Below are 21,685 nucleotides of genomic sequence, written 5' to 3' on the forward strand. Positions count from 1 at the left end.
ATAAAGTGAACGTATGGCATTGTGTAATGATACTGATTATCCCTGCACATTTCCCGTCATCAAATGTCTATCCTAAGTTACCACTGAAAGGAGTCTACGGAAAATAAAGCATAAATAAATGTTCTTTTTTCATATTTCTTCACAGCCCTATGACAATTTAAATATACTAGCCCCTAATGGCTTGTGAATCACTTAGTAATAGCCTGTTATCAGAAAGTAAGGACTCGGGAATAAAGTTTATCTGAAACATTATATGATATTTTGGACAGTTGGAAATATATAGTAGAAAGTGCTAGATGTCTACAAAATAGATATTAAAGATCTAATTCTAGCATCAATAACTAGGCAATTGGTAATGTCCCAGCCCGCAGACAATTATGGCCCAGAACTTCCTTCGGTCCAGAATTTCCTCCATCACTTCTTGGACTTAATTAATTTGTATCCATTAATAGGAAGATTGCTGCTTTTTTTTTTTTTTTTCTTTCCATAGGCTTACTCCAATAGATAATGGCCCCTATTTACTTACTGATCTCCGCTCCTACTCCGTTCAGCCCTTCAGAGGGTACATATCACATCACTGAAGCTGAACAGTGTCAAGATGTTACTGACACTATTCAGTGTGGCATGCCCTCCTGGAGGCAGAAGGGAAAAGCAAAGCCAACAGTGAGCAGTTTCAGATATATATATATATATATATATATATATATATATATATATATATATATATACAGTCCTATGAAAAAGTTTGGGCACCCCTATTAATCTTAATCATTTTTTGTTCTAAATATTTTGGTGTTTGCAACAGCCATTTCAGTTTGATATATCTAATAACTGATGGACACAGTAATATTTCAGGATTGAAATGAGGTTTATTGTACTAACAGAAAATGTGCAATATGCATTAAACCAAAATTTGACCGGTGCAAAAGTATGGGCACCCTTATCATTTTATTGATTTGAATTCCCCTAACTACTTTTTACTGACTTACTGAAGCACAAAATTGGTTTTGTAACCTCAGTGAGCTTTGAACTTCATAGCCAGATGTATCCAATCATAAGAAAAGGTATTTAAGGTGGCCAATTGCAAGTTGATCTCCTATTTGAATCTCCTCTGAAGAGTGGCATCATGGGCTACTCAAAACAACTCTCAAATGATCTGAAAACAAAGATTGTTCAACATAGTTGTTCAGGGGAAGGATACAAAAAGTTGTCTCAGAGATTTAACCTGTCAGTTTCCACTGTGAGGAACATAGTAAGGAAATGGAAGACCACAGGGACAGTTCTTGTTAAGCCCAGAAGTGGCAGGCCAAGAAAAATATCAGAAAGGCAGAGAAGAAGAATGGTGAGAACAGTCAAGGACAATCCACAGACCACCTCCAAAGAGCTGCAGCATCATCTTGCTGCAGATGGTGTCACTGTGCATCGGTCAACTATACAGCGCACTTTGCACAAATAGAAGCTGTATGGGAGAGTGATGAGAAAGAAGCCGTTTCTGCACGTACGCCACAAATAGAGTTGCCTGAGGTATGAAAAAGCACATTTGGACAAGGCAGCTTCATTTTGGAAACAAAAATTGAGTTGTTTGGTTATAAAAAAAGGCGTTATGCATGGCGTCCAAAAAGAAACAGCATTCCAAGAAAAACACATGCTACCCACTGTAAAATTTGGTGGAGGTTCCATCATGCTTTGGGGCTGTGTGGCCAATGCCGGCATCGGGAATCTTGTTAAAGTTGAGAGTCGCATGGATTCCACTCAGTATCAGCAGATTCTTGAGAATAATGTTCAAGAATCAGTGATGAAGTTGAAGTTACGCCGGGGATGGATATTTCAGCAAGACAATGATCCAAAACACCGCTCCAAATCCTCAGGCATTCATGCAGAGGAACAATTACAATGTTCTGGAATGGCCATCCCAGTCCCCAGACCTGAATATCATTGAACATCTGTGGGATGATTTGAAGCGGGCTGTCCATGCTCGGCGACCATCTAACTTAACTGAACTTGAATTGTTTGTCCAAAATACCTTTATCCAGGATCCAGGAACTGATTAAAAGCTACAGGAAGCGACTAGAGGCTGTTATCTTTGCAAAAGGAGGATCTACTAAATATTAATGTCACTTTTCTGTTGAGGGGCCCATACTTTTGCACCGGTCAAATTTTGGTTTAATGCATATTGCACATTTTCTGTTAGTACAATAAACCTCATTTCAATCCTGAAATATTACTGTGTCCATCAGTTATTAGATATATCAAACTGAAATGGCTGTTATAAACACCAAAATATTTAGAACTAAAAATGAATAAGATTAATAGGGGTGCCCAAACTTTTTCATAGGACTGTATATATATATATATATATATATATATATATATATATACAGGTAGTCCTCGACTTATGACGTTGATCCATTCTTACGCATCGTCGTAAACCGAATTTCGACGTAAGTCGGAAACATACCATACGACGCTGTGTAGGAACGGATCAACGTGATTTAGTGTGCAGCAGCTCAGAACCGAGGAAGACTGTACCATATACAGTACAGTGCAGTCTTCCTCGGTTCCAAGCCGCTGCACACTAAATCACAAGCTGTACAGGGAGAGCTCACAGCTTGCGTTTATGCGGGAGCTTACTTTTTCTCATAGGAATGCATTGGCCAGTGTACAGCATTCTGCCAATCAACGCTGGCCAGGAGGCGGTGTCTAATATTGGACCACGATGGAGACTGCTGTGGTCCAATCTTAGACTCTGCCTCCTCACAGACGAGCCTCCGGCAGAACCAGCGTTGTTTGGCCGAATGCTGTACACTAGCCAATCAACGCTGGTCAATTCCCTTGTAACAGCAAGCGGCCAGCTCTCTTCCGACGATCAAGGACAAGCCTGCTGCACAACCAGCATTGATTTGCCGCAGGCTCGTCCTTGCTAGTCGGGAATGCTGGCAGCTTTCTGTTACGAAGGAGCTTTACTTTTTAGCTCATCTCTAGTCGTAACCATGAAACGTCGTAACCCGAGACCGTCGTAAACCCGAGGACTACCTGTATAGTGATAGGACCAGGGGCACAGTGGTAGAAGGAGTATACATTTCTTCCAGGTTCCTGTCATATACGATCTAGCTCAGGTAAGCTGTGTTCCTTGCTGTAGGCTTTTGCCAAAACCCTGATATAAGTTTTGGCTGCCGGAGTAGGGAGTAATGGCTGTGTCTCTACTCCACTCAGCCACTCTAGGTTTTGGGATGTGTGGGGCTAATTCCTGATATCCTGAAATATGTATAAAAGGGCAGACAGCCCCCAGGTATATGGCTCTCTCTGCTCCTGGGAAACCACGTGAGTTAAAACTGCTGAGAGAGCTGGGAGTACTGCTCAGCTCTCTCTGGTTAGGATACCTGAGTTGTATGTAGTGGCCGGACGGCTATGATTTTATTTTGTATTATATTTGTTTTGATTGACTGGAAGAGCACTAATAAAACTGGTTGAGGCCAGTTGCACCATACTTGGCTGGACTGGACTTTTTTTGTTGTGCCAAAAGTGCTCGTCTATCTGAGGAGACCACGATCCCTGAGATAATCCCCTTACACAAGCTTGGGAGCCGGGTATACCTCTGTCTGATTACCTTCATATTCCCCCCATAAGGTTCTTGGGATTGGTAATCCATTGCAGTGGCACACATGCTCCTAGAAGACTGCTGAAGATTATGCAACAGTAAGTGAGACGGATTTTCAGTGTTATGTTAAGTTCTCCTTCACACAGTAGTATTTTTGTCAGTACAAATATAGAAAACCTTAACAACAGTGTGATACAGAATATATCACAGAACACAACAAAAGCCGATAAAAATTTGAGGTAAAATACACACTGGTGCAGCAGGTTATCGTTGTCAAATAAACTTTGCTACTTCTGACATGGAAATGTTGTTCATTTTACATGACATTTTCTCTGTTTATGTAACATTTCTGGTTTCGGCTTACAAATATTGACGCAAAATACTGCTGTGGGAAAACGGTGTAACTATTCGTTTATCATTTTATTATTACATGCTCTATTAGGGAATGTTAAATTAATCCAGGACAGTCTCTATTCATATAATAATGTGAGTAGTGGGTGGCTCTTGCACTGGGGGACCTAGAACAAGCCTGAATTACATGGATTGTCAATTGATTTTAATGAAAACTGAGTATTCCTGGTGGTGTTACACGTGTATTTAATTTCTATAAAATACAGGTAATAGTTTAAGCAGCTTTTTCATGCAGGTGGCCATTCTGTCATTAGCTACTGTCCAAAACTAAAAAAAACATCCCTTTGCCTTGTGAATCCAAGTACAGTAACTACCATAATGATCATATGTATGTAGTCACTGTTATCTGTGAGTTCACTGTAATCATACAAGCCACGTTTTGGTATATTTACATTCTAATATATATATATATATATATTATACATTATAATATATAGTGTATATGAGCACCAAAAACACTCAATATGTAAAGTAAAAAATAAAACTGTTGAAGTTAAATTTCTTGTAAAAAAAAAAAAAAATCTGAACATTTTTAAGGTGATGTTGATGGTATTTTAGAAAAGACATTTATAACTCAAATCCAAATAATGTACGTTTTACAGCACAGTGTCTCAGTGGTTAGCACTATTGCCTTGCAGTGCTGTTGTCCTGGGATCAAATCCAAACAAGGACAATATCGGCAATGAGCTTGTATATTCTCCCGGTGTTTGTGAGCCGTATGTGGGACAGTGATTGACAATGTCTGGAGCTATACAAGTTAGAGAAATAAATAAAATCATAGAAATGAAATAAAATCAACCCACCCCCACAGGCAAATATGTCATGGTCAACCAAATCAGATGTTGTTCTCTCTTGGTTAATTGTTGTCGGGATAACAACATAGCTCTTTGGAGTCAATGAGAGTGTTGTCTTTGCTCCAAAGAGGTAAGCAGCAATGCACTTATTGCTCCAAAGAGCCAATTTGTATATTGGTAATCTCAGCAATAGAGGCGCTGATTCAGATGAGGAAAGCGCTGTTTGTTTTAGGTGATCCTAATCTACCTATCTGTGGAGGTGGATTGATATGTTGGGTTCTGGTGATAGACTCCCTTTAAAGTTATATTCTTAAGACAAGCCCTTTATTAAGAAATGCTGACACATTGATCAGATGACTGCATCTGGACCCCTCACTCTATCTCAAGTTGATCAGCTGTTATTACCAGAGGAAGCCATGGCAAACTATTTGAAAACGCTAATTTTTATTGTGTAAAGTGGAAACTGCTACAGACCAAATATAGGATTACATAGAAGTCAAATATATTGTCTGTACTAATCATTGTTTATTTGCAGGAAGTACTGTATATGAGGTTGACAGGAAGAGTTGTATCAAACAAAAAAATATAGGGCAATTCTAGGTAGTGTTTATCAAAACCGACCACATTGGCCAACAGGCCAACTACCACATAGAAGACAACATTATTATAAAAAGTATAAATTTATTGAAAATACATAAATAAACAATAAATATGAATTCAGAGGCAATTGGTGCAACCAAAAATGGATGCAATGAAATACATACTAATAGGCTTCCATAAAGTAATATGTTATATAGTTAGTCAATGCAATATTTGATGAAAAGGAATACTCCATAGAAATGGGTATCATTTACTGTGTATGAATAGGTATATAGGGGAACTTTAAATCGCTAGCAATTGTTACTGAAAACCAACACATTTACACTCAATATTGCAGACATGGCTTCGTCCACTTAGGTGGTGAAACGCGCATCGGGGCGCGTACTGGTGCATGATATACATACAGGTAATGTTCAAAGTAGTTCATATGCTTCTTTTCATGTCTGCAATATTGAGTGTAAATGTGTTGGTTTTCAGTAACAATTGCTAGCGATTTAAAGTTCCCCTATATACCTATTCATACACAGTAAATGATACCCATTTCTATGGAGTATTCCTTTTCATTAAATATTGCATTGACTAACTATATAACATATTACTTTATGGAAGCCTATTAGTATGTATTTCATTGCATCCATTGTTGGTTGCACCAATTGCCTCTGAATTCATATTTATTGTTTATTTATGTATTTTCAATAAATTTATACTTTTTATAATAATGTTGTCTTCTATGTGGTAGTTGGCCTGTTGGCCAATGTGGTCAGGAAGAGTTGTATGTATGCTGAACTAGACATGCATGGGCCATCAATTCATCCCAAAGAATCCTCTTTAAGGCTAAGGCCCCACATTGCAAGCAGAAATGCAGTGTTTTTGTTGCAAATTTTGCTAGTTTTTTGAGCCAAAGTCAGGTGCGAACTTAGCAAAAAGGAAACATCTAAGTGCCTCCTATATATTTTCCATTCCTTTTCAGGTCATCCCTGACTTTGATGAAAAAAAACACAGCAAATTCTGCAACATAAATGTTAGCTTTAGCCTAATAATGATGTACTATGGATTTTATGGCAGAATTTATGACATTAATAAATGTTGTAACATACTTTATTAACACATTTTGGTTTCTTTCTGTGAAATTCTGCCCTGAAATCTATTCTTGTATTCCCCAGTTTCTCTATTGCCAGCTGAAATCTGTACTCTGCTTTTCATTAGGAGTGCAAATGGGCAGGGTTATGTATAATACAAGGAATTTATGGGTGGATGGGCTTGAGAGGCATCACAACAGACATATATATATATATATATATATATATATATATATATATATATATATATATATACAGTCCTATGAAAAAGTTTGGGCACCCCTATTAATCTTAATCATTTTTAGTTCTAAATATTTTGGTATTTGCAACAGCCATTTCAGTTTGATATATCTAATAACTGATGGACACAGTAATATTTCAGGATTGAAATGAGGTTTATTGTGCTAACAGAAAATGCGCAATATGCATTAAACCAAAATTTGACCGGTGCAAAAGTATGGGCACCTCAACAGAAAAGTGACATTAATATTTAGTAGATCCTCCTTTTGCAAAGATAACAGCCTCTAGTCGCTTCCTGTAGCTTTTAATCAGTTCCTGGATCCTGGATAAAGGTATTTTGGACAAACAATTCAAGTTCAGTTAAGTTAGATGGTCGCCGAGCATGGACAGCCCGCTTCAAATCATCCCACAGATGTTCAATGATATTCAGGTCTGGGGACTGGGATGGCCATTCCAGAACATTGTAATTGTTCCTCTGCATGAATGCCTGAGGATTTGGAGCGGTGTTTTGGATCATTGTCTTGCTGAAATATCCATCCCCGGCGTAACTTCAACTTCGTCACTGATTCTTGAACATTATTCTCAAGAATCTGCTGATACTGAGTGGAATCCATGCGACCCTCAACTTTAACAAGATTCCCGATGCCGGCATTGGCCACACAGCCCCAAAGCATGATGGAACCTCCACCAAATTTTACAGTGGGTAGCATGTGTTTTTCTTGGAATGCTGTTTCTTTTTGGACGCCATGCATAACACCTTTTTTTATAACCAAACAACTCAATTTTTGTTTCCAAAATGAAGCTGCCTTGTCCAAATGTGCTTTTTCATACCTCAGGCAACTCTATTTGTGGCGTACGTGCAGAAACGGCTTCTTTCTCATCACTCTCCCATACAGCTTCTATTTGTGCAAAGTGCGCTGTATAGTTGACCGATGCACAGTGACACCATCTGCAGCAAGATGATGCTGCAGCTCTTTGGAGGTGGTCTGTGGATTGTCCTTAACTGTTCTTACCATTCTTCTTCTTTGCCTTTCTGATATTTTTCTTGGCCTGCCACTTCTGGGCTTAACAAGAACTGTCCCTGTGGTCTTCCATTTCCTTACTATGTTCCTCACAGTGGAAACTGACAGGTTAAATCTCTGAGACAACGTTTTGTATCTTTCCCCTGAACAACTATGTTGAACAATCTTTGTTTTCAGATCATTTGAGAGCGGGCTGTCCATGTTCGGCGACCATCAAACTTAACTGAACTTGAATTGTTTTGTAGAAAGAAATGGTCCAAAATACCTTCATCCAGGATCCAGGAACTGATTAAAAGCTACAGGAAGCGACTAGAGGCTGTTATCTTTGCAAAAGGAGGATGTACTAAATATTAATGTCACTTTTCTGTTGAGGTGCCCATATTTTTGCACCGGTCAAATTTTGGTTTAATGCATATTGCGCATTTTCTGTTAGTACAATAAACCTCATTTCAATCCTGAAATATTACTGTGTCCATCAGTTATTAGATATATCAAACTGAAATGGCTGTTGCAAACACCAAAATATTTAGAACTAAAAATGATTAAGATTAATAGGGGTGCCCAAACTTTTTCATAGGACTGTATATATAGCATTACCTAGGGCAGTATTTCTGAAGCTATATGAAATATGATAGTATCAGCTTTCACATGACACCAAGATCATGTGCATTATTTACAGATATCACCAGATCACCAGTTGAAAACAGTCATGATTGGCATATTTATACGCAAATGCAATTGCTCCCAATCCTGATTGTGTTTACAAGTAATATCACCAGAAATAATCCAGGCGGAATAATCTGGTGCCGTATGATTATTGATAATCTTATCTTTCATATGGCACCAGAGCCACTGTTCTAAGTTTTAAAAAGTCCAATATATATCTGTTTGAAATGCTCCCCTTCCACTTCTCTGCTTTATACATGAACCCACCCACCTATCTTTCCATCTCACTTCCAGTATTCTTCAACAAGCTGATGGGTGAGCTTTGACTGTTTGCTGGACAGGACACTATGAAGTTTGATGGACAGGACACTGATGAACATCAGTAGATATAGACATTACCTTTGCCACAATAGAATATCTATTATGATTAATACACATATAACTTAAATGCAGCTGAAATAATATGCACAGTAAATGTATATTACATTACACATGTTTGGAGGGGAAAAACATATATGCAGCTAGGACAGACAATGGGCATACAGTAAACTCAATGTTATCTTTATGTTCACATTTGGACATAATTGACATGTTTGAGACTTTTTCAGCAAACTGCAGTTAGCTGATTTCACTGCCCAGCACCTAATAGCAGGAGATAACAGCTCTGAGATCAAGTGAGATCCCAAATATTCACCCTCCTCATCTTTAGAAAGCAGTGCATCATGCATTTGACTAAAGATGCTAGATAAGGAGAGCTACGTTGGCAATATTATCTAAACAATGGGGAGGAATAATCTATCATAGGTAAACATAACAGCATTTCTGAAACAATTTATTTAGGAAAACTCTCGAATTTACATAAACTAGCAATTTATATCCTTGAGATACGATTACCACTTTAATATTCAGAGGCCCAGTATTAGCTTCAGTGGGAGACAGTATCATTCCTAAGACACTGAAATGTATCACTACTAACCATTGTCTAAGGTCTCTATTTCTCATAATATTTCAAAGGAAATCAATATACATTGCTGTAACAATTGCTATATGTATATTTTGTGTTATTATATTTTTTGTTCCATGTGTCAACAAAATGACAGCACAGATAAACATGATGAGAAAGCCTGTGGCCCACTGTGCACAGTATTTGCTCATATTACCTGTGAAGTGCCATACTTGGCTAGAATAAAAAAACAAACCTTATATTTTTATATGATTTGAATAGCATGAAGTGTCTATTTTTATCATTGGGTTCTTCAGTGGAAAACTATGGGTGAATAAGAAATACAAATATTCATAAATTAATCATCACCTATATGCTTATAACAAACATGTTCTACTTTGCTGTTATCTTGCATCCCCAATAGTATTTATTCAAGAACTGTATTTTATAAGGAAACAAGAATGGATGACGGCAGGAGATAAAATATGTATTTGAAGAAAGACTCAAATGAGACTTGCAAGAAAAAGACATGTCGTTATACAACACATCAATCTAAGAAAATGGCTCCTGCATTACATCTTTTACAAGGGTTTATATCACCTCTGGCATTGTTTCTTTTAAGGAAAATGAAATGCTAGCATGTGTGAGGGAAAAGAAAAGGGTTCTATTAGAATAATCTCTCCATAAGGAGGTTTTAAGTCTAACCTACTTACTGACCCATGAAGGGTAAATGCTAAATTTTTGCAGCCACATATTAATGCTACCCACTGAAAAAGACAGATGAACTGCAGATTTTCTTTAAATTACTCCGGGATGGATAAGCAGGAAGTTTAATCTGAAAGGAAATCATCATCTTCATCATACACCTGCAGTTTAAGTGGTGTAGGTCCTGACAAGGGATTAAGGTTTAGCCAGAAATGATCTACATTGTTTCGCAGAATGATCTCATGAAATAACTATATGACATTTAATAGACACTATAACTGGAATTTAATAGTTGTGAGTATATGAATATAATATATTACAGATAAATACATAAATAAATAAATAAATAAAATAAATGAATGCATGTTCTGATTTCAACTCTATCTGCATCACAGGGATGGAGATAGAGCAGAATAGTATGGTGTAGCAGAGAGTTATCAGCTTCCTCCTTCATCATTCACCTTGTCTGCAGCTTGGCACCTGCTGTGCTGAAACACAGACTAGATGGGCCAGAAGAGTGCTTAGCACACACATTCAGCACTGCTTCATCACGCCAATACAATGCATTAGCCAGTGCTGATTGGCCAGAGTACGGAATTCGGCCAATCAGCGCTGGCTCTGCTGGAGGAGGCGGAGTCTAAGGTCAGACCTGAATGGAGACTGGTGTGGAGCGATCTTAGACTCCGCCTCCTCCAGCAGAGCCAGCGCTGATTGGCCGAATTCCGTACTCTGGCCAATCAGCGCTGGCCAATGCATTCTATTAGCCCGATGAAGTAGAGCTGAATGTGTGTGCTAAGCACACACATTCAGCACTGCTTCATCACGCCAATACAATGCATTAGCCAGTGCTGATTGGCCAGAGTACGGAATTCGGCCAATCAGCGCTGGCCAATGCATTCTATTAGCCCGATGAAGTAGAGCTGAATGTGTGTGCTTAGCACACACATTCAGCTCTACTTCATCAGGCTAATAGAATACATTGGCCAATCAGCGCTGGCCAATGCATTCTATTAGCTTGATGAAGCAGAGTGTGCACAAGGGTTCAAGCGCACCCTCGGCTCTGATGTAGCAGAGCTGAGGGTGCACAAGGGTTCAAGTGCACCCTCGGCTCTCCTACATCAGAGCCGAGGGTGCGCTTGAACCCTTGTGCACACTCTGCTTCATCAAGCTAATAGAATGCATTGGCCAGCACTGATTGGCCAGAGTACGGAATTCGGCCAATCAGCGCTGGCCAATGCATCCCTATGGGAAAAAGTTTATCTCACAAAAATCACAATTACACACCCGATAGAGCCCCAAAAAGTTATTTTTAATAACATTCCCCCCTAAATAAAGGTTATCCCTAGCTATCCCTGCCTGTACAGCTATCCCTGTCTCATAGTCACAAAGTTCACATTCTCATATGACCCGGATTTGAAATCCACTATTCGTCTAAAATGGAGGTCACCTGATTTCGGCAGCCAATGACTTTTTCCAATTTTTTTCAATGCCCCCGGTGTCGTAGTTCCTGTCCCACCTCCCCTGCGCTGTTATTGGTGCAAAAAAGGCGCCAGGGAAGGTGGGAGGGGAATCGAATTTTGGCGCACTTTACCACGCGGTGTTCGATTCGATTCGAACATGGCGAACACCCTGATATCCGATCGAACATGTGTTCGATAGAACACTGTTCGCTCATCTCTATTAATAATATGTGGCCAGCTAGCACTGTTTACCACTACAGGCTCGGATTGACCACTGGGATACAGGTGAATCTCCTAGTGGGCCCCATGTCCTTGGAGGGCCCTATCAAACCTCACTATTTTTAAATAACTTTTAAAACTTATTTAATAACCTAACTTACCTATCCCCACATCAGCTTGCAGCCTCCTCTTTTCTCTTCGGCCTCTAGGGGGCCACCATGCACTAAACATTATGGCAACGTAACCTGATGTGTGGCGTACAGGGCCCATTGAAGGCTGAATAAGGGTTGCGAGCAGGAGCAGTAAGTGAATGCAGCCAGGTTCTGGAGAAGTGGTCTCTTCACTATTCCCTCCATACAGTGCACAATTCACTGGTCCTCGCCATACAGTTGGGCCATTATATTGTATGGGGCAGTTATAGGGGCTAACATCTTGCAGGCGGTAGCATTGAAGTGTGGGGCATTGGGGGGGTATAGTAAAGGGTTTTTCCAGGCTTAATTTTTTTTTCCAGGCTTAATTTTTTTATGGTCTATTGTATTGTTTGTGAATAAATAAAGTATGCCTTTTGCAGTAAAATTGTAATAAAATAGTTAATTTAAATTTAATGTTAATGGTTAAAAGTAAGTTAAACTGAATGGTCGGGCTAACATCTTCACCTCACCAAATATGGTCCTCTTTGCAAAACGTTTGACACCCCTGTTTTAGAGGCTATGTCATGGCACCATAAACTTCTACTCCTTGCAAAAACAGCAGAAGCATGGGTGAGGGGATTGTACAGTCAGAAAGCAAGATTTCACAGAGATTGCGTAGATCATCTTTTTTAATTCATATAACATAGCTATGATAATCCATCACACAATATTCTCATGCTCACATCAAATGGAACTATGCATTATCTTTATTTAGTGACAAGGAAGAGTCAGACACACATGCTGAGACTTCCAATGTCAATGCACTGAACCTTCAAGATAAATATTCATAATAACCTTGGATGACTGCAGTAGTAGCTCATCTTCCCAATGGGTGGTATTAGTAGACTACAGATCAGATTAGACATTTATCAAGACCTAATAGGTTCTTTTGTACATTGAGGGATAACCAGAAAACAGCTGCTTTGTGTAGTGGAGATGATGTTAGAGTAAATATACATAAATAAAATACCCCAAAACAGAATTATTTATTGAGACAACACCAGCCTTTTAATATTTAATATGATTTGCGTCGTGTTGCTTTTTTGTGTTAAAATTAGGCTGGAAATTAATGTGGTTAAATCTGAGAATATCTGGTGACGTCTCTGTTCTGTTCTAGCAGACTATCTGATGTGTAAATGTCCCAACCTCTCCTTTGTAATTCAATTCACATCTGACACCTCGGAATCTCCTTTTTTAGACATCCTTTCATTGGGGTCATTAGAAATGCATGTGACATACTTCCTGTTGTACAAATAAAATAAAATGTCAGGGTGCACCCAGCCCTGCCTCCACCGCCGACGTTACCCCTTCAGCAGGTTTTATGTAGAAAAGAATAGTGGCAGACTGGCTAAATTAGTGCCTTCATCTTACTAAAAGGATGCAGATAGGTATCAGGGGAGGTCCTCTGATTTTTTTTTTTTTTTGGCCAATTCTTAGAGAACTGGCTATCAGTGTTTCTCACAGGACAAACCACAGCGAGCCTCCAGTCAAGTACACACACCCAATAGTTTTGGCTACATCTGTGGACATATCAATACTGGAGTATTGATGGTTATTACATAGGTCAAGTTGGATATTCTATTAATACAAATAATATATGATTGAGACTATGGAGCTCAGGGTAGCTTTTTTCATATAGGGCTGAAGCTATGTTTTGTAAAATCTCAATCACTGGAAGGTTAAGGGTCCATTCACATGGAGGAATTTGGCGCTGATTCTGGGGCGGAATCCACGTCAGAATCAGCGCTGAAAAAAAGCCTCCCATTGGCTTCAATGGGTTCCACATGGAAGTCTTTTTCAGCGGTGATTCTGACACGGATTCCGTGCCAGAATCAACACCAAATTCCTTTTGCGTGAATGGACCCTTTAAAGGGGTATTCCCAGGTACATAACTATTTTTAAATTTGTAGATAATTAAAAAATAAACATTTTTGAAAATATAAGTAATTAAATATTTTGCAGAATTTTTTAAAAAATTTCTATTTATCTAGTGGTCACAGACTTGTTGTCTTGATCGGTTGCCAGTGGATACGACCACGAATGCAGGAAATTTCTAAGGTCAGAAAATCTGTTACGGTTTCCTTATTGTGATTGGGATATCTTCTCATACATGTAGTGTCCCTGTCTGATAACCCAGCTACGATATGTAAATCATTTACTTATTTGTCATTTTTTTTTACTGATCTTACATTGATAACAATAATACATAGGCAGGGCATCCACCAAAACACTTTACAATACGAAAAACAGGAAAATTGTATGAATGACAAGAAAAAAAATTGCCAAAATTTAATCAGATGTTTGTGGAAAGGTTAAAACTAATGGCAGTAAAAGTGTTACTAAATTTTCAAACAACTTTTAGTTTTCTGTCAGCATTTGTGTCATGAATACATTTTGTAATATTTTATTTTGTAGTATACAAATTTTGGCTCCTTTTTGTGAAATCCTGCATTTCTGTATTCTATGCCTTGCTTTTTTATTGAGAGCTGTAGCTGATTTCACTAGGCGTACGCGGACTGGGTTCTTGTACGATGCAGGGAAACTAAGGCTGGTGGAAGGTCACATCAAACAGTTACTTCTCAGGCACTATAAAACAGAAACATGATTCTTATCTCCATGTGATGCCAAGCTTGCTGTTCTACCATTATTAGTTCCAGAGATATCATCAGTTCAAAACACAGTCTGGCTTGTGATATTTCTATGTAGCTGCTACCAATCCCAACTGTGTATTCCACTGATGACATCTCTGGCAATAACACTGATAGAACTACAACCTTAGTGTCATACGACACCAGAATCATGTTTCTATATTTTCTAATGCCCAAGACATTCCTATTTAAATTGACCCCCCCTTTATTTTCCTTATATCACACAGACCCATATACTGCACACATTGAGAAGCAGGCTACAACTCTCAATAGAGAAGCAAGGGAAAGAATAGAGAAGTAAAGGATTTCAGAGAAATCTGTTAAATAAATATAATCCGAAATGTATTAAGGACATAAATACTACCAGAAAATCTAAAGTTGTTCAAAGGTTTAGCTACACTTTAAAACAGGGGTCTCAAACTCAATTTACCTCGGGGCGGCTGGAGGTAGAGTCTGGGTGAGGCTGGGCTGCATCAGGTTTTCCCAATTTGTTTTTTCTAAAAGTCGCCATATTTTCTGACAGCTGTAACTTTTTTATACATTTGTGTACGGGGATGCATAGGGCGTCTTTTTTTGCGGGTGCAGGTGTACTTTTTAGTTCTACTATTTTTGGGAAATGCTATTGCTTTGATCAATTTTTATTCAAATTTTTATCAGAATCAAAACCGTGATTTTGACTATTTTTCCCGCTACGGTATTTACCATATAAGAAAAATATTTTTGTAGATTTGTAGAGCAGGCGATTTCGGACATGGGGATACCTAACATGTATGTGTTTCACAGTATTTAACTACTTTTATATGTGTTCTAGGGAAAGGGGGGGGTGATTTGAATTTTTAATACTTTTTATATTTTTTTATATATTTTTTTTTAACTTTTTTTTATTTTTTTTTGCATTTATTAGACCGCCTAGGGGTGTTAAACCCCAGGGGTCTGATCACTAATGCAATGCATTACAATGCTAATGCTTTGCAATGCATTGCTAAAAACCATCATTTCTTTTGCAGGCTGCATAGACCAGCCTGCAAAAGAAAGAGATTGCAGACAAGCCTGGGAGCCTTGTAAAGGCTCCAGCTGTCATGACAACGTGACGACGGCCCTGGAGCTTGCTCCAGGTGTCGGCGATAACCAGCAAAATGGTGGTGCCCATGCGCCGCCAGGAAAATGGCGCCTCCGGCGCTTTTGACCGTGGCGCCGGAGAGGTTAATGCCTCCGATCAGTCCCGGGACCGATCGGAGACATTAACGCCGATTGTCTACTGCTTAAAGCAGTAGACACCCGGCAGCTATGGCGGCGGCCCAGATGTAGGGATGTCCGCCGGGGGCCGCAAACTATTGTCCCGAGGGCCACAGTTGGCCCACGAGCCGCGAGTTTGAAACCCCTGCTTTAAAGCAAGAGATAAAAATAAGATGTGCTAATGTGCAAATTTGAAATGAGTTTTTCTGGGAATACTTTATGATAATCTACTGAAAAAAATTCCAGTCATAATTGATATTCTAATGCAATGGGCAACTTCACCTGCCACCCGAGGGTAGGGCCTTATGCAATGGCAAACCCGATGTTGACATATTGAGATGGTTTCCAAATTGACTTTTAATAGTCACAGTTTAACAAGTATGCAGCAACCATTAGGGCTCATTCACACTATGTAAACGGCAGCTTACTCTGAACGTAAAACACGTTCAGAATCAGCGGCGTATAAAGCAGTTCCCATTCATTTCTATGGGAGCCGGCATACGAGCGCTCCCCATAGAAATGAATGGGCTGCTTTTTTCACTACGAGCACTACCATTGAAGTGAATGGAATGTGCTCGTGTGTACGGATCGGCATGAGCAGAGCTAGCCGTACACGCGGGCACTTTCCATTCACTTCAATGGGAGTGCTTGTAGTGAAAAAAGCAGCCCATTCATTTCTATGGGGAGCGCTCGTATGCTGGCTCCCATAGAAATGAATGGGAACTGCTTTATACACCGCTGATTCTGAACGTGTTTTATGTTCAGAATAAGCTGCCGTTTACGTAGTGTGAATGAGCCCTTAACAATCAATCTGAAATGGCCCATATTGAAGCACTTGCAGCTGCCATTACATGAGATCATAACCTGAACCACTATGCCCTATATATAAATGTAAATCTTTATACTGTATTGCATATAACATTCAGCACCAGTTTCATCCATACTCATTCCAATATCTGTTTCCCTCCTTTCACATTTCTATTAACACAGTCAAATATGTGAAATAGATGTAATTGCGTCGACTTTCCGAATGTGATGAGATAATGTTCCTAAACTCAGTAATGCCATTTACTTCATGTATGCTTGTCACAGGGATTCAAAATCTCATTTATACCAAACCCATCATTTACAGATGATCTATTGAAAATACTAACAATTGTAAATGTGTGTCAAACCTCAGCTTTACACCGAGAGAATGAAAATTTCAGTTTTGTATTGAACTGTAAAAATCTATGTAAAAGTCATTACTGCTGTTATTTATTGGATTTGGCATAAAAAGAATATAAAATATGTTGAATAATTTCAAAATTAGGTATATAAAATAATATTGATTGTAAAGGCATGCATGCTTTCTGACTTCCACTTAATTCACCTTTAGTCCTGCGGTGTCTGTGAGCTTTACACTAATCTCTTTATTGCTTGATATTATTACTGTTTCTGCTTTATTATCACTTTTCTGTAATTTATGGAGAATGTTTGCATGCCAGGTGAATAAAACCAAATACATAAAAGAATTTAGTTACTTACACATTTCTGTGTGACGTTATGAAGCCATATATTAGAATATTATGCTCCTACTCTACTTCTTTATTACTAAATATTGGATTTTATTTTTAATAAAGCTGTTTATTCGATGTGTAAGTGTTTTGCCGTCGTATTGTAGAACTCCCTTTTGGGTGCTTTTACAGACCTATACACACTGCCAAGACCAATATCATTCTGGAAGAGATGCTCTGATCATATGCATTAACGGTGTATTCATGGAATGTATTCTTACTATTTATAATAGAGTTTCACCCCTTGTACCTCCACCTGTTGGGATAATTGTGGTTTCATCAGTGAGAGGCAATCAAATTGACCTGTAAGGGCTAGTTCACATGTAGTTTTTTGGTCTGAATTTTGAAAAGGAATCTGCGTCAAAATCTGGTTCAAAAAACCGCCTCACACTGAATTCAATGGGAGCTGATCATGGAAGATAAGATAAGATAATCCTTTAATAGTCCCACAGTGGGGAAATTTCAGCATGTTACAGCAGCATAGTAATACAGATACAGGATAATACACAGTAGTATATTACGGAAGTAGAGACACATAAGCTGAGAAGAGAAGATATACTAGGAGTCCATAGCAACTACGGAAGAGAAGAAGAAAGAAGGAAGACTTCATAATCATTAGTTTTCTGTAAGTGGATCTGGAGTGATCTTCGCTTGGTCTGATGTAGATTATACAGCCTGATCGTGGTTGGAAGGAAAGACTTGCGATAGCGCTCCTTCTCACACTTTGGGTGAAGCAGACGGTCACTTACAGTGCTGCCAAGTGCCATCAAGGTCTCATATATGTGGTGTATTTTTCATACAATTGTTTACCTTCAAATTGACCATTAATGTGAAATTGGAACTCAACTTCTCTATGAATAATACAAATAATACAATTTTTGAAAACCAATCATAATTATTGTAGTTTTCATTTGCTCCCTTTCACTGCACTATAGACTATTATTCACTTAAAAAGGGATATTCCACTATTGTCATTCATCCTTTATCAGCAGGACAGGGTATGGGAGTCTGAGTGTCTGCTGGCACCACCTGTCAACATAAGAACGGGGCTCTTCAAATGACCTATATGAATAGAGCAGCTATTCACATGCTTAGCCAATGTGCCATTCACTTCTATAGGACTTATGGAGATCGCCATTCCAAGAGCAGTGGTCAAGCATAAACACCATTGCTCTGTCTGAGCTTACTATGGTTTACACTGAATAAACAAGACGCTTTGTAGTATATATAATGATAGTGCCATAGGATTGGTCTCTTGTAGAACAGAAATCTTGCCATATGCTGATGGTAAAACTTTTTTCTACTAGAGATCTGTTTAAAGTTCATTTTACATCCAAAAGCAATATGTTCCCGGAAATGGTCCTCAATAAGACTAACGTAAGTGGTCAATAAAACAATGCTAGCAAAGCAATGATTGATTTCTGTCTTGTAACACACCTTCTGTCTAAACCACAATATGGAAAAAGGTGTATACGTATCATCATAGTGGTGATTTATACTTAATGGGATTGTACAATCTAAGCAATTTGTTAAACATCGCTTCTGATCAGTACTACTATACATAGTTATATGTAGCTATACTGCTCGATTCAATCTGACCCATTTTAGTCACATCAATTGACAATCATTATGTGGAAATTACTTTTACATTGAGGATAAAAACTGCCATCATAACTACCTTAGGCTAAAGCTTCATGTTGCGGAAATGCAGCTTTTTTGTTGCAGATTTTGTAGCGGTTTTTTAAGCCAAAGACAGGAGTGGATTGAGCAGAAGGTACAAGTATAAGAAGTTCCTATATATTTCCCATTCCTTTTGTAGCCATTCTTGGCTTTGGCTCAAAAAACCACAACAAAAAAAGCTGCATTTCCGCAACGTGGGGCCTCAGCCTTATAAAGTCACTAGGGAGACCACCTCTAAGACCCCTATTTCATAAAATAAAGAGATGCAGTGCTGATTTACCGCCACATCCCATCCATATTTTTTCTATGCATAATGTTGTCCTAGTTGCCTGTGGCATCACCTTAAGTCAAAAAGACTAGTTAAAATGCTTGCACAGTCAGTAGCCAGGAATGCTGCCATCTTGGTAGAACTTTGAAGGGGATGCAGCACTAAACCAATGGGCCTCCTTGATTCCCTTATCCCAGCTAAACACCATCACTTTATAAGATAGAAATATCGTTTTTCTATAAGAGAGAAATACCATCTTTCTTAATATTTTATTACTCTATTTTTTATTACCTTTACTCTATCTACTCTTATATCCAGTAATATGCCTTTTCCCAGTGATTTAGGCTATTGTCTTTTTCAGTCAATTGTTTTTGATCCACTTATTAACTTTTTTTTAGGATGCAGCCAGACACTGTAATGTTGGTTGAGGGTAAATGGTATGCTGGTACTAGTGGGGTGTACGTATACAGTTACGGGACAGCCTGCCTGATCTGAAAGTATGGGCTGTATGCCAGCATTGTGTATCCACCCCCTCATGGATTGTAGGTATTTGAGTGGTTACAATATCAGTTTTTGCCATCTTATATAATTTGGGTCTCTCTGCATCCTACAGTGAACCATTGCAGGTAAATGTGGCCTTGTTTCAGTGATAGATCATCATATTAAAAGTGGCCTCCCAGTGAAATGTTAATGAATGATATACATAACATTCTCAGACTAAAAACAACTTAATCTTTGCAGGATGATAACATGGAAATTCAGGTTAATGCAGGTGATTATGTTGTGCCACTTATTTAGCGACTTGACCCCTTCACTGTGTCACCCTGGCCACCGACTGCACAAATGTGGGCACAGATTGCTGCTGAAACAAGGAACCGGATGTAGCACTAACTCAACACTGCGGATGCTTCATTTTCAGTACTGATGGGTGTCACAGAGGTCAGACTTTACCAAGGGGAACTGGCAGTTGCTATACCTCTTCAACCAAAATCAGCGGTTTGAGCTACTTGTCGGCAGGAAGCAGTGAGTGCTTCACACATTTGCTTTCGTAGGTAGGGGCATCAGAGGTTGAACCACCACCGATCACACACTGATATAAAGCATCAAAGGAAAACAGTATATACAAAATGTAGTCCAAAAACCTTTTTTACCTATAGGATTAAATAATCCAATGGAAACTTATTTGCATTCGTACAAATATTATATATATATATATATATATATATATATATATATATATATATATATATAATATTTCCTGACACACCAACATTTATATTTTCAGAACTCTTACAAGTAGTTATAGGCTGACTTTTACCAGCTAAGCACTAATACAATCCAGTCATCATTTATAAATTCTATTTGGATTAGTGCTAGATGTAATAAATTGCTAATATGTTTTTATCCGGTTGTTTATTTTAGAATATTTTTACATGTATTATTTGAAAAGAACATAAAACGACGACTGGGAAGTCTGAGAAATACTTTTAGTATGGCATGACAAAAGATGAAATGGTTAGGTTTAACAATTCAATTCAGAAAATAAATTCTGCACACTTACCAAAATGATTACAAATGCATTTATAAGCTATTTTCTAGAACATCAAAACTGAAATAACTACACAACAGTTCTAACATTAGTTTACCCTCTCTCACCATCACATCTTGCTCTCCAGGTCTATAATGCATTTTTAACTCTCAGGTGTTTGCTCAAAGACTCTCGAACACAATCTAAATTCTACTGTCAAGCAACGCAATTATTTTTACTAATCCATTGAGGACGGTGCAAGCGGAAACATTTGAACCGAGCCAGTACAATTATCTTATGGCTCATTCATGCAGATGCAAGTGGCATTATGTAAATATCTCCTAACACTTTCTTCTATACATGAGTGCTTTGTGTTAATTTTCTTGGAGCGTCAAATAATTTTTTGTTACCAGTCAATTCTGCAAGGCAAAAGAAGCAATAAGATCAAATATAAACGTAGCAAAGAGTGAGGTTTTTTGGTTTTTTTAAAGGATGATAATACAGATAGGGACAATCTCTTAAGCACTTTACAAGTTGTTGTAACATGTGTAACATATCAAATGTTCAGTTGTTACATGTGCTTTAATAAAATACATTAATATTATGGAAATATTTTTTCTTAAATGTAGTATGCTTACTCTGGCACTCTGGTGCACGAAGCATGAAAATGTTGCAAATTTTTGCGCAAGGATTTGAGCAAAAATTGTGACCTCTCTTTTATGCTGTCCTCACCCTTTAGCTAAAAGGGCTAGCGACAACAACAAATTTAGGACTACTCATACCAGTTTACTGAGGTCCACGTCATCCATGAACTGGCATAGACTCCAGTACACGTGCACAA

The 21,685-nt window shown here is 38.4% G+C and overlaps 1 protein-coding gene across 6 annotated transcripts in view; it reads right to left on the reverse strand.

Annotated features, from left to right (window-relative positions):
* POU6F2 (POU class 6 homeobox 2) overlaps positions 1–21,685 on the reverse strand; it is a 474,882-nt gene that overhangs the window by 321,602 nt on the left and 131,595 nt on the right. The window lies entirely within an intron of this gene.

This window comes from Leptodactylus fuscus, chromosome 4, assembly GCF_031893055.1.
Source record: "Leptodactylus fuscus isolate aLepFus1 chromosome 4, aLepFus1.hap2, whole genome shotgun sequence".
NCBI classification, from domain to species: Eukaryota; Metazoa; Chordata; class Amphibia; order Anura; family Leptodactylidae; genus Leptodactylus; species Leptodactylus fuscus.